Source organism: Corylus avellana, chromosome ca4 (genome assembly GCF_901000735.1).
Source record: "Corylus avellana chromosome ca4, CavTom2PMs-1.0".
In the NCBI taxonomy this organism is placed as follows: domain Eukaryota; kingdom Viridiplantae; phylum Streptophyta; class Magnoliopsida; order Fagales; family Betulaceae; genus Corylus; species Corylus avellana.
In genome coordinates this window covers 7,943,584-7,954,994 of record NC_081544.1, presented here as the reverse complement: position 1 = coordinate 7,954,994, position 11,411 = coordinate 7,943,584, and the positions used below count along the sequence as shown (strand labels likewise).

The 11,411-nt window shown below is 33.4% G+C and overlaps 1 long non-coding RNA gene across 3 annotated transcripts in view; it reads right to left on the bottom strand.

Annotated features, from left to right (window-relative positions):
• Positions 1 to 9,352: 9,352 nt before the first annotated feature.
• The window catches only part of LOC132179951 (uncharacterized), a 7,386-nt gene continuing 5,327 nt past the window's right edge, over positions 9,353 to 11,411 (bottom strand). For all 3 annotated transcript variants that reach the window (XR_009439996.1, XR_009439994.1, XR_009439995.1), the window contains 2 exons: positions 9,587 to 9,679; positions 9,353 to 9,494 (listed from right to left, as the gene is read on the bottom strand). This is a non-coding gene — a long non-coding RNA (uncharacterized LOC132179951). The remainder of the gene's footprint in view (positions 9,495 to 9,586; positions 9,680 to 11,411) is intronic.

Below are 11,411 nucleotides of genomic sequence, written 5' to 3'. Positions count from 1 at the left end.
TGGGTTCAAACTCCCTTTCAATTGGAGAGAGGCCAAACACGTGTAATATTTATTAAAATTGAGAGTAAATGATTAAGACAAGGTTCAAACTCATAACATTTGATTATGATATCATGTTAAAATACCAATTTTCTTAAAAGCTTAACAAGTTGTGAACTCTAGAAAGTTAGTCACACATTGAACGGGTGGGTGAGTTAAAAATTGCGCGTCAGTGTGAGGGCTCAGGTTGATTCTTATTATGTGAAATTATACTCAGTTTGATTCTTATTATGTGAAATTAGACTTTATAGATAAATGGAGTGAGCTCCAATTATGTTTTTAGAGCAATAGGGCAAATGTAATTAGAGTTTTTCCTAGATTAATTGTTACACTTTTTTTTTTTTTTTTGGTACTTTTTCTTGTATTATTTGATGCATCATAGTAGATAGGGGAAAATGCAGTTTGCTCTCCTGAAGTTTCAGGAGTTTTTCAATTTTAACCCCAAAGTTCAAAAATTTGCAATCTACCCTACCCCCTTAAGTTTCAAAAATTAGCAATTTAAACCCTCCGTTTAATTTTTCCGTCTAAATGGACGAAAATTTATGAAATTACATCATTACCCTCAGGCTTTTTTTAAAAACATTTCCGTCCAATTTAACGGAAATTAGTAACAGAAAGTTTAAATTGCCAATTTTTGAAACTTCAGGGGAGTAGATTACCAATTTTTGAACTTTGGGATTAAAATTGAAAAACTCCTGAAACTTCAGGGGTAAACTGCATTTTCCCCTCGTACATATCTTTCAATCAGGCTTGTTGCTTAATGGTTCTTTATTTTTTAGCAGCTGGCCGTACCATCTCTATCTCTCACACACAAACTGATGAAACCATCGGAGAATGGATGAATAAAACGATCTAAATGCATACACAATGACATATTTTGTTATATGTATATAAAACCTGTTTCTATAAGTAGAAAGATGTGTGAGAGAGAGAGAGAAAGAGAAACCTTGGGAAAAGACAGAGAGCCATTAGAGCTCAGCCCTTGTCCTGTAGATCTTCTTGATCAGGAATTTTCTTTCTCATCATTTTCTGGGAAAAATTGTCCGACCCTTTACATCAAACATGCCAATTTATCAGTCCACGGTTGTTTTCTACAAAAAATAAAAAGTTATAGAGAGAGAGAGAGAGAGAGAGAGAGAAGATCTTGTAAAATTTAAGAATCACACTGCACTTGCTCCCAAAAAAAGAAGAAAAAAAAACAAGATAAAATTCAATCTCCCTCTTCACACACAAAAATCTTTCGATTCTGCAGAATTCTGCAAGTGTTCTAGTGATCATAAAGCATTTCTGTAAATGTAAAATGGAGGAAAAACGAAAAAGAAACATGGGTTTTGCTAAAAAAGAGTACATATAATTAAAGAGCCGCATTTTGCCAAATTTAGCCAAGAATCTGAAACAAACCCTACTTTGCACAAGCACTGTGGAGGTGAAGAAGAAGAAGAATAATTTGTTTGCTTTTCTCTCTTTCAAGGTTATCGTGGTTTGGAGTGATGTTGACATCTCACACAGAACCAGGCACAAAGCCACCAATGGTTTTTTCTTAAAAGAGAAGAAAGAGAGTGTACAAAATAGAGCGAACAGATGTAAGAGAAAACAAGTTTGGCGTCGGAAATTAATTAATTAATTAAATGAGAATCTGAAGTAATTTTAGGTGGTATTGTGTTCTACTTGTGTCTCACTAAGAATGATGTTGCTATAAAATTTATCCTTTGAACAAAATTTAATAATAATTAATCACAAGTCCAATAGTAATTTTATTAGTCACATAAATTTTAGTGAGACACAAGTAAGACACAAGTAAATCACCTAGAATTACTCGCGAATTTGTGATTAAGTGGGTTCGATAGATAATCAAAGGCTATGTTTGGTAAAAGAGTGAACTTAAGGAAGTGGGTCGAAACAGTAGTAAATTTGATTGATTTGAGAAAAAGGGTAAGAATATTTTGTATAAAAAATAAAAAATAAAAAATTTTATAGTAATTTTTTTTATTTGAATAATAAAAAAAAGTATGATATTATGAAAATATATATATATATATATATATATATATATATATATTGTAATGGATTTTAAAATAAATAGTAGAATTGATTTTTAATTTTTTTTCTCCTTCCCAGTCCGGTCCTCCGGCAAAATGTGCCAAAGTGGCTGCTTTTTATGGGTTATTACTTATTTTATTTTATTTATTTTATATGGCGAGGGTTTGATTTCCGTGCAAATAGCTCTTATGCTTATGACGTGTTTGTACCCTCGTACCAGTCATATCACCCCCAAATCTTTCTGTTTGGATTTACTTTTTTGTGTAAACAATTATTTTATACATTGAAAAAAAATGCTTTGTGGACTGTAAATAAATAAATATCACTTAGACACTTAAAAAAAAAGGTTAATAATTAAGGAGACAGCCATTAGTACAGCTCGGGAAAAAAGAAAACAAGTACACGGCCTTTTTTTTGAATATTGTATTTTCAGCCTTTCAGGGAGTTTTGTGTAGAGTTAGGCTTGATAAGTGTGTGATTTTTTTTTGTATTTTTTTTTTATTGTTTTTAAAATTGTGAATATTGAAGAAACAAATATATGAAAATATGTTTTGATATTTTAATGAAATTGTAAAAAGTAAAATGAAAAATGAATAAAAAAAAAAAAAAAAAAAAAAATTGGGGTGGTTCGGAAACCACTCTTAAGGTTGGTCGAACTAAACTTTAGAGGTAATGTCAAAATAAGTGAAAATTTAAAACAACTTTATGAAGTTTCTCCAAAAAATTATGCTGCGAATTTCTCTAGCTTTTTTTGTTTTTTTTGTTTTCACATAGATAAAGAGTTTGTCAATTATTGAAAAAAAGGAATAGAAGGAAATAAAATATCTTCTAAAAATTAAAGAACCAGACTGCACTTGCTCCCAATAACAAGAAGGACAAATTTAGAAAGATCTTTTGCAAGTGTTCTAGTGATAAAGCATTTCTGTAAATGGAAAATGTAGAAAGAGGGGAAAAGAAGATGGGTTTTGCGTTACGAGAATGAAGTTTGTTGAAAAAATGAAGATGCGAAAATATAATCGGAAGCAAGAGAAAGAAATAATACAAAAAACTTTATGGGTGGTTCGGTGTTAGACACCTACGCCTATCACTTGGAATACTCTTAAGAGTTACATTGTGCTCATTAACTTTTTTGTCTACAATACAAAGGTCCCTATTTATATGGTAATGTTTAGGTACAAGTATAGTAATCAAATCTCATTGATTTTATTACAATCTCAATATTTGATTACAATCAGCTCATAAATAAATAATATATGATATCAACATAATTACGGAATATATAGAAAATATATTCTAACATCTCCCCTCAAACTCAATGTGGAATATTCTTGAACCTTGAGTTTGAAATCCTAAACAATGATGACGGCGGTGGCGGAGACCGAGAACGAGCCGTAGATGGTGGAAACTACTTGAGGAGATAGAGGTTGGTGGGCGGCTAGTGGTGGCAGGTGCCTAGTGAATGCTGACAATGGGCCAAACTCCAAAAGGGGCCGACAACGGGCCAAGACTAACAATGAGCCAAACTTTAAAAGGAGCCAGCGATGTGCCAAAATCCAAAAGCGGCCGACAACGGGTCAGGGCTGACAATGAGCCAAACTTCAAAAAGGAGCCGACAATGGGCCAGGGCGGACTTGGGCCAAAACTAAAAAGAAAATGAGCCAACTTGGGCGGTTATCAAATCGGCGCACCAAACCTAACTGGCGCATGGCGCGCGTGATGACGCATGGAGGAGCATGGCAGATAGATGTAGCGGAATAATGAGATTATTTGAGAGAATACCCGAAAATGTTAGTGACGTTGAAGACCACAAGAAAGTGGCTCTCATACCAAGTGTTAGGTGGTCTTGGGCCTTTCTCAACCCTAAAAGCTAGTTCAAGAGTTGAGGCTTTCCCTCACACTTATAAACTGATCACCAGCCCCTTCCTCAGCCAATGTGAGATAACCCCAACAATCTTTCCCTCACACATCAAGCCCTGGGTCGAAGTAGCGACAACCTGTTTCTCTCGTGGACTGTTGAGCCAAAACTTGTTGGTAAACCTGGGCTCTAATACCAGTGTTAGAACACAAATAACTTTACGGGTGATTTGGTGTTAGACACCTATATCCACCACTCAGAATACCCCTAAGTCTTACATTGTGCTCATTAATTTTTTTGTTTACAACACAAAGGTTCCTATTTATAGGGTAATGTCTAAATACATGTATAGTAATCAAATTCCCTTGATTTGATTACAATTAGCCCATAAATAGAGAATATATGATATCAACATAATTATCGAATATACGAAAAATAATATATTTTCTGTATATTCTAACAAAGTTTATGCGGAACAATTATTAATATCATGATATATTAAAATATATAATACGGTAGAATATTTTACTGTGTTTATTTTTATTTGATATTGATATTGTCTTTATTTTATTCCAGGTAAGAGTCTATGACTCAACTCTAATTTATATTCCAATAAGAGCTGATGATTCAGCCTTTAAAAATATTAAAATATATGATACGGTAGAATATTTTACTGTGTTTATTTTTATTTTATATTGATATTGTTTTTATTTTATTCCAGGTAAGAGTCTTGATGACTCAACTCTAATTTATATTCCAAAAAGAGCTGATGATTCAGTCCTAGAAAATATTAAAATATATGATACGGTAGAATATTTTACAGTGTTTATTTTTATTTGATATTGATATTGTCTTTATTTTATTTCAAGTAAGAGTCTTGATGACTCAACTCTAATTTATATTACAATAAGAGCTGATGATTCAGCCCTAAAAAATATTGCAATAGTTTTCATATTTAAAGGTCATTATGTTATGAATAAAGTAAGCAGAAAATTAATCCAAACCTTGTGCTTAAAAAGGTTTTAGGTTCGCTTCAACAAATCTAAAAGATTTAAGTTCCTTCAAAAGCTAACAATCTATTCCGTTGCGTGTATGTAAAGGTATTCATGAAACATTGGTATCAGAGCCAAGTTTGATAACAGATCAAATAATGGATCGTTTGGAGCAACAAATTGATCAACTTCAAAACATGGTGAAATGTATGATTATGAAGATGGAAGAAGCTAATGCCAAATTGGATGGAGTTCTTTGCGAACAACCCCAAACACCACCCCATTCGACACCTTCACGACCTTCCTTGGCCATAGCTACACAGACCCACTTGCCTAGTCAACTTCGGTTAACATCTATTAATCGGCAAACGACTATGTGTTATGACGATCAAGCTCATATTTTTGATGATGTCCATCCAAACGAGCCAGATTTTACAATGGCTTTAGCTAGATCAAACAGAGGCTCTTGGTCAGCAAATTTCTCATCCAAATCTTCTGCAAGGCCTAGTGGTGAAAGTAACATGTCTGGTGGAGACAACGAAATAGGCATGGAAATTAACATGGCACTTTCTTAGGATTTTGTGGAAGGTTATCTGCCACAAGTATTTCTGATATTGGAGGTGGCTCATGTAATCAAACATCAACACCATCAGGCGGACTTCAAGGCAGAATTATACCAAAAGATACAACTTTTAGAAAATCTTCAACAACTAACTCCGTTCATGCAACAGAGCCAAATCCATAAGCAAAGAGAGAGATTGAAAGTAATTGACCAAGAACATGTGGAAGAAGAGATGTTCTTTGATAATGGCTGATTTTATATCACGCTTTACAAATTTCGTCCTTGAGGACAATGACGTCTTCAAGGGAAAATAAATGTTACAAGAATGGAGTTTATGTGGAACAATTATTAATATTATGATATATTAAAATATACGATTCGGTAGAGTATTTTATTGTGTTTATTTTTATTTGCTAGTCTTTTTTTTATTCCATGTAAGAGTCTTGATGACTCAACCCTATTTTATATTCCAATAAGAGCTGATGTCTAAGCCCTAGAAAATATTGTAATAGCTTGCCTATTTAAAGGCCATTATGTTATGAATAAAGTAAGCAGAAAATTAATCAAAACCTTGTGTTTGAAAAGGTTTTAAGCTCCTTTCAACAAATCTAAAGGGTTTAGATTCCCTCAAAATCTAACAATGTATTCCATTACGTGTATGTAAAGGTATTCACATAACCTAATACTATTTATGTCGTTCACTAAGTAGCTAGATGGGGGCACTTTTTGTGATTTGCACATAATTGGAACACCCCATAGTCAATTTTGGTGAAAATATCTTCTTTCAACCTACAAGAGGAGAATATAAGATTTCTGTAACTTTATGTTGTTGTGTTGCTTATTGTTTAACTCGAACTAGATGGAACTCATTGAAGTTGATCTTTTTTCTTTTTCTCTTTGGTTTCTTTTTGGAAACCTTTTTTCCACAGTTACTTTTCATCTAAATCTCCATGTTTTTTAGGAAGCCTGTTTACATGTTTGATAGGGGTATTCGTACTCCCGATGGTAGTATTCATCACCAGTATGCGCCGCAGCAAGGATTTTCTTGGACTGCATTCGTATCTTTTTTTTTTTTCCTTTATGATCTCATTCCTGTTTTTGAGATCTGTCCGGTTTGGGGTTTAATTAAGTAAGCTTGCATTTCTTTCTTTTCTGTTTACATGTTTGAATGAACGTTGGTTTGTTACCCAAAAAAAAAAAAAAAAAGAAAAAGGATTTTGATTGTGTTGCGCACCTAATCAACAGCGGAGAGCAACAAAGTCAGAGCATTAAATGCAATCCTAGTCTACTTTGAATTTGTGGAGAAGACTTAAAACAACTATTGTACATTGATATTTATTTTTGTTTTCTGAGTATGAAAAAGCTCTTACAACAACCGTACTAGAGAAAAAGAGAGGGAGGAACACAATGCAAGAAATGTCATTAATGATAAAATGAACTCTTTGTTAAACACTGGATTTATTAAGTTTTGACTTTTAATGTACTGCATCTTTTGTAAATAAATTTTTACCTAATCGTCTTCCCCAATCAACATAAAAGAAACCACATAAATTCCTGTGCATATCATATATAATCTATTACACATCAATTCCAAGTACCATACATGCATTACATACATTTTGGGTTACATTATGACATTGAACAAAAGAATACATCAGAGGATAAAAGTTTAGGGTTTGAACCCACAAAAAAAAAGAAAAAAGTTTAGGGTTTGTAGGTTCAGTGAGGAGGGATATGAATGTCTTTAATTGGAAGTGTGGGAACAAATGTAAGACTAAATAATATATGAGAAAAGCAATTGTTTTGCATAGTATAGAGTTTTCTTGAGCACAATCACAATGTTGCAGATGCTATGGTTTCTATAAACATGTGGTATTGGTCCGTCATGGTGAGAAAGCTTTACTATTTGTTCAACTTCTCACTTATGCAGCTTCAAATCAGAGGATAATTTGAAGAGTACTTCAAATTATTAGTCAATATATTAATACGAGTAATTCTATAAATCACTCTTGTGTCACTGAATGGAGTGGCTTTTAAAATCACAATTTGATCAAAATTCTATAATGATTAATCACAAGCCCAATGATAATTTTAGAGGCCACATCACTTTTAAAGTGACATAAGAGGAACACAAGAGTAATTTATAATATTATTCTATTAATAGGCATCAAAATCACATACATTATCAGAATAGGCACCAGATGGTAAAGCTAAAGAATTAAAACAATCTTTCTCCAAGACCAAGAATAATTCCCTAGTAGCATAACTTTCTACAAACTTTTAATTCTGAGAAGATTTGAATTACACTCTTTATTGGGAAGACAAACAGAGGTCCTTACATAAAAAAGAATCCCTTAAGCTCACCAGTAATACAAAGTGAGAATCTAATTAAGTGTAGTGATATATTACTTAATCCACCATCCCATAACCTAATTAAGTGAATCCAACAACCCTTAAAAGTGCCATGACAAATTCCATCTCATAGAATAATAGTCTTTATGAAATCAACCTTCAAATCACACCTAGGGCTAGTTAGAAGGATAGTGTCCCCAATCTGCCTTCCACTAATAAAAGTTGTTCCTTGCTTTCCAACAATATCACCAAGCACAATGCAAAAGCTATGCACTTAAGGATTTGGCTTACATCCTGTTATTAAAATAACAAAAAGCATGTTGTAATGTAAGCAACGATTAAGATTGAATCTTAAAGTTAACTTATTTTTAGAAGCTTTTAATAGGAGAGAGAAAATGAAGAAAGATTTTGAGAGATTCAATCTTGACTATTGCTTAAACTAACAGAATGTAAGCAAGATCCATGTACTTAAATATAAATCGTATTACAACAAGATATAGATTGAGAGTCTTTCAATTAGGGATGACTTTTATGTTGGGAGATGAAGCGATTATAGAGCTTTTACCTAGAGAACATTAATATACATAATTGAACACAACTCTAAGCTCTAGCCTAAAAGTCTAAACTAATGGGCTAAGGTCCACTTAGTTATATTAAGTACTATTTTCTTTTATATTTTCTCAATGTGAGACTCAACACTCACAAGTGCATTCACAACAATCTCCCCATCGCTTGTGAGTCTTTTTACATTTTCAAGAGTGTCTCGCGTCAAGAGTTGTAGATGGCAGACACAACTCTAAACCCGACGCGTCCAGACACTCATCTCAGCGATTATGGAGTTTTTACCAAGAATACATTAATATACATAATTTAATACAACTCTAACCCAAAAGCCTAAACTAATGGGCTAACGACCACTTAGATATTAAGTACTCTTTTCTTTTATATTTTTTCAATGTGGGACTCAATACTCACAAGTCTATTCACAACATTTTAATCTCTCTAAGTAGTCTATCCGAGCAAAAGAAAGATTTCACCACTGCAATGACGTTCCGACCTACTAAGAAATTGGCCCTTTAAAACAAAAGACTTTTTAAAGAACTGGGCATTAAAACCATTCAGACTAGGAGCTTTGTTGTTGTTTAAGGATAACAAAGCAGATTTAATCTCCTCCTCAGAGATGTCCTTAGCCAATTCTTTGCATTAAATAGAAGGAATTCTACGAGGAACAGCCCCTCAAGAGCCTCAATGTTAATAGGATAAGACCTCAATGAACCCTAAGAAGCCTTGGAAACTAATTCGAAAAATAGAAACAATTTTGCTTCTATCGTCCAAGGAGTTGCATCCCAACTCACCCGGTCAAGGAAAATGATTTTTGCTTAAACAAACTTTCTTTTGTCCAGCTAAAATCTCCAAACTCCTTAAATGCATTAACTTATTAAAATGATCACTACTTATCCCAAAAATTTAAGCTGATAAAAAATAATGAATTTAATAATTTAAATTATATTAATTCGAACACAAAGTATAAAAATAATACTGCGTGGAATATATTGCATACATCATATCCCAATGCAGGATGAATTAATTGATCTTTCTTCTCCTCCATAATACTCATGCCAAAGAAAGTTACAGTAGCCAAACAACCCAATATCTGCAAAACAATTTCACATATCTAAGACACGTACTATATGGAAATAAAGGCTGGAATCCGAGGACTAAAATATCGGTTACTTGGTACTATACCTTTGAAGAGTTTGATCCTTATTTAAGGGTTTGTTTGATAAATATTTCATGTCCATTATCTTTGCAACCAATGATCACTAGCTACCAACGAACCTGCAATTCGATAAGGGGGAACAATTTACACTTTCAAAGCTATATGCATGATTAGTAAGTGAATATGCATGCAACTAGAGTGACATAGACAAAACAACGGCATGAGAAGCTAGATTTATCTCTTTGGTAGAACAATTGACAGAGAAGAATTGTAAATATTAGCCATATGATTGTCACTCCAGTAGGTTATCTACATATCAATTGCATGGGGTCAGAGGCTTTATGGAGTGCGTAAATGCACAAGTTAGAACAATATATAACATCCTGCTAGTTACATGAAGTTGTCATGAAATCTAAACAAAAGGATTTTAATCCACAATTAATTGTTTGACCACTATTATTGATTAAGAATAATAAACTTAGGAATTACTGGGAAAAGTTACCAGAATTTTAAGTTAGATAGATTCTGGTTAATTTCTACTCTAACAACCATCTCTTTCTAGAGCTAACCCCAGCAAAAATGGAAGAGAAAGCAGAAAAAAGGGGTGAAGCCAAATAATAATGGATTCCTTCTTTTCCACAATCTCCTACACCACCCATGAAAGCCTCGATCATTTGCATTGACAAAATAAAAAAGCTAGAAACTGTTCAAGTACTCCATCCTCCTCATCCATCCTCAATGTTAGAACCAGACTTTTAGTTGTAAATTGTACTCTATATGACTTCCCTTTTTTTTTTTTTTGGATGAATAAAAAATTTCATTAAGCTCAAAACTCAAAACCAACCAACAAAATATCCAGTTACAAGTCCTCACAGAGGACTAGAAATAACCAAGTGTTAAGGATATAAATCCTTTTGATTAATGAGGATTTGATTTGTGGTTAATGTTGATTTGATTTGTTATTAATTACCCTTAATTCAAGGGATTTGTTTTGCATTTAAAATTATGTTAAAGCTCTATAAATAGATCATAAATCAAGGAAATATGTAGCCTATAGGGCTTTAATGTGTGGATATAGGTTATATGCGGAACCACCTTAATCTATGTGTCGTTCTCTCTTTCATTTATTTCATATTATATCCGCATTCTAAATTCTATTACCAAGAAGACTAGAAACCAAACTGCAGAACCTACAACAAAACCAAGTTTGCAGGCAAATTCTGCAAAGAACACAAAACAAGATTCTCCCTAGTCTTTGGAAACATTCATCTTCCAACAATTCTGGTTCGAACTTCCCAAAGAATATTCTTCAAAATCTACTGCTCTATGTTTGGCTTACCTGGATGCTTAAGCTCATTTCGAGTGTATCACAAATTGTACACTGCAGAGCCCAAAACCAGACGACAAAGCAGGTTTTTAAGTGATTTACATCCTCAATTACTGCATCCTAGCTGCAGAAGATCTTCCCATATCACAGGGGGATTAGCAACTTTAAAACAAAGCATAAAAAACCTCCAAATTCTACAACAAAAACTGCACTCAAAGAATAAATGGTCAATGCTCTCTATTTGATTTCTTCAGAACAAGCATTGGACATCACCTTTCTATCCCCAATTCAGCAAACTATCCCCCGTAACCAGCCTATCCTTCATAACAAGCCATAAAATAAAAGCTTGCTTAGAGATAGCAAGAGGGAACCAAACCAGCTTCCACCAACCAATCTGCTCATTTTTCTCCCTTAGAAACTCCCAAGTATTTGAACTTAGATAGGTACCTTTCCTTGAAGCAGTCCAAATAGGTTTATCGCTAGGGACAAAATTGATTTCAGGGAGCCTTGCTTGTATTTCCACC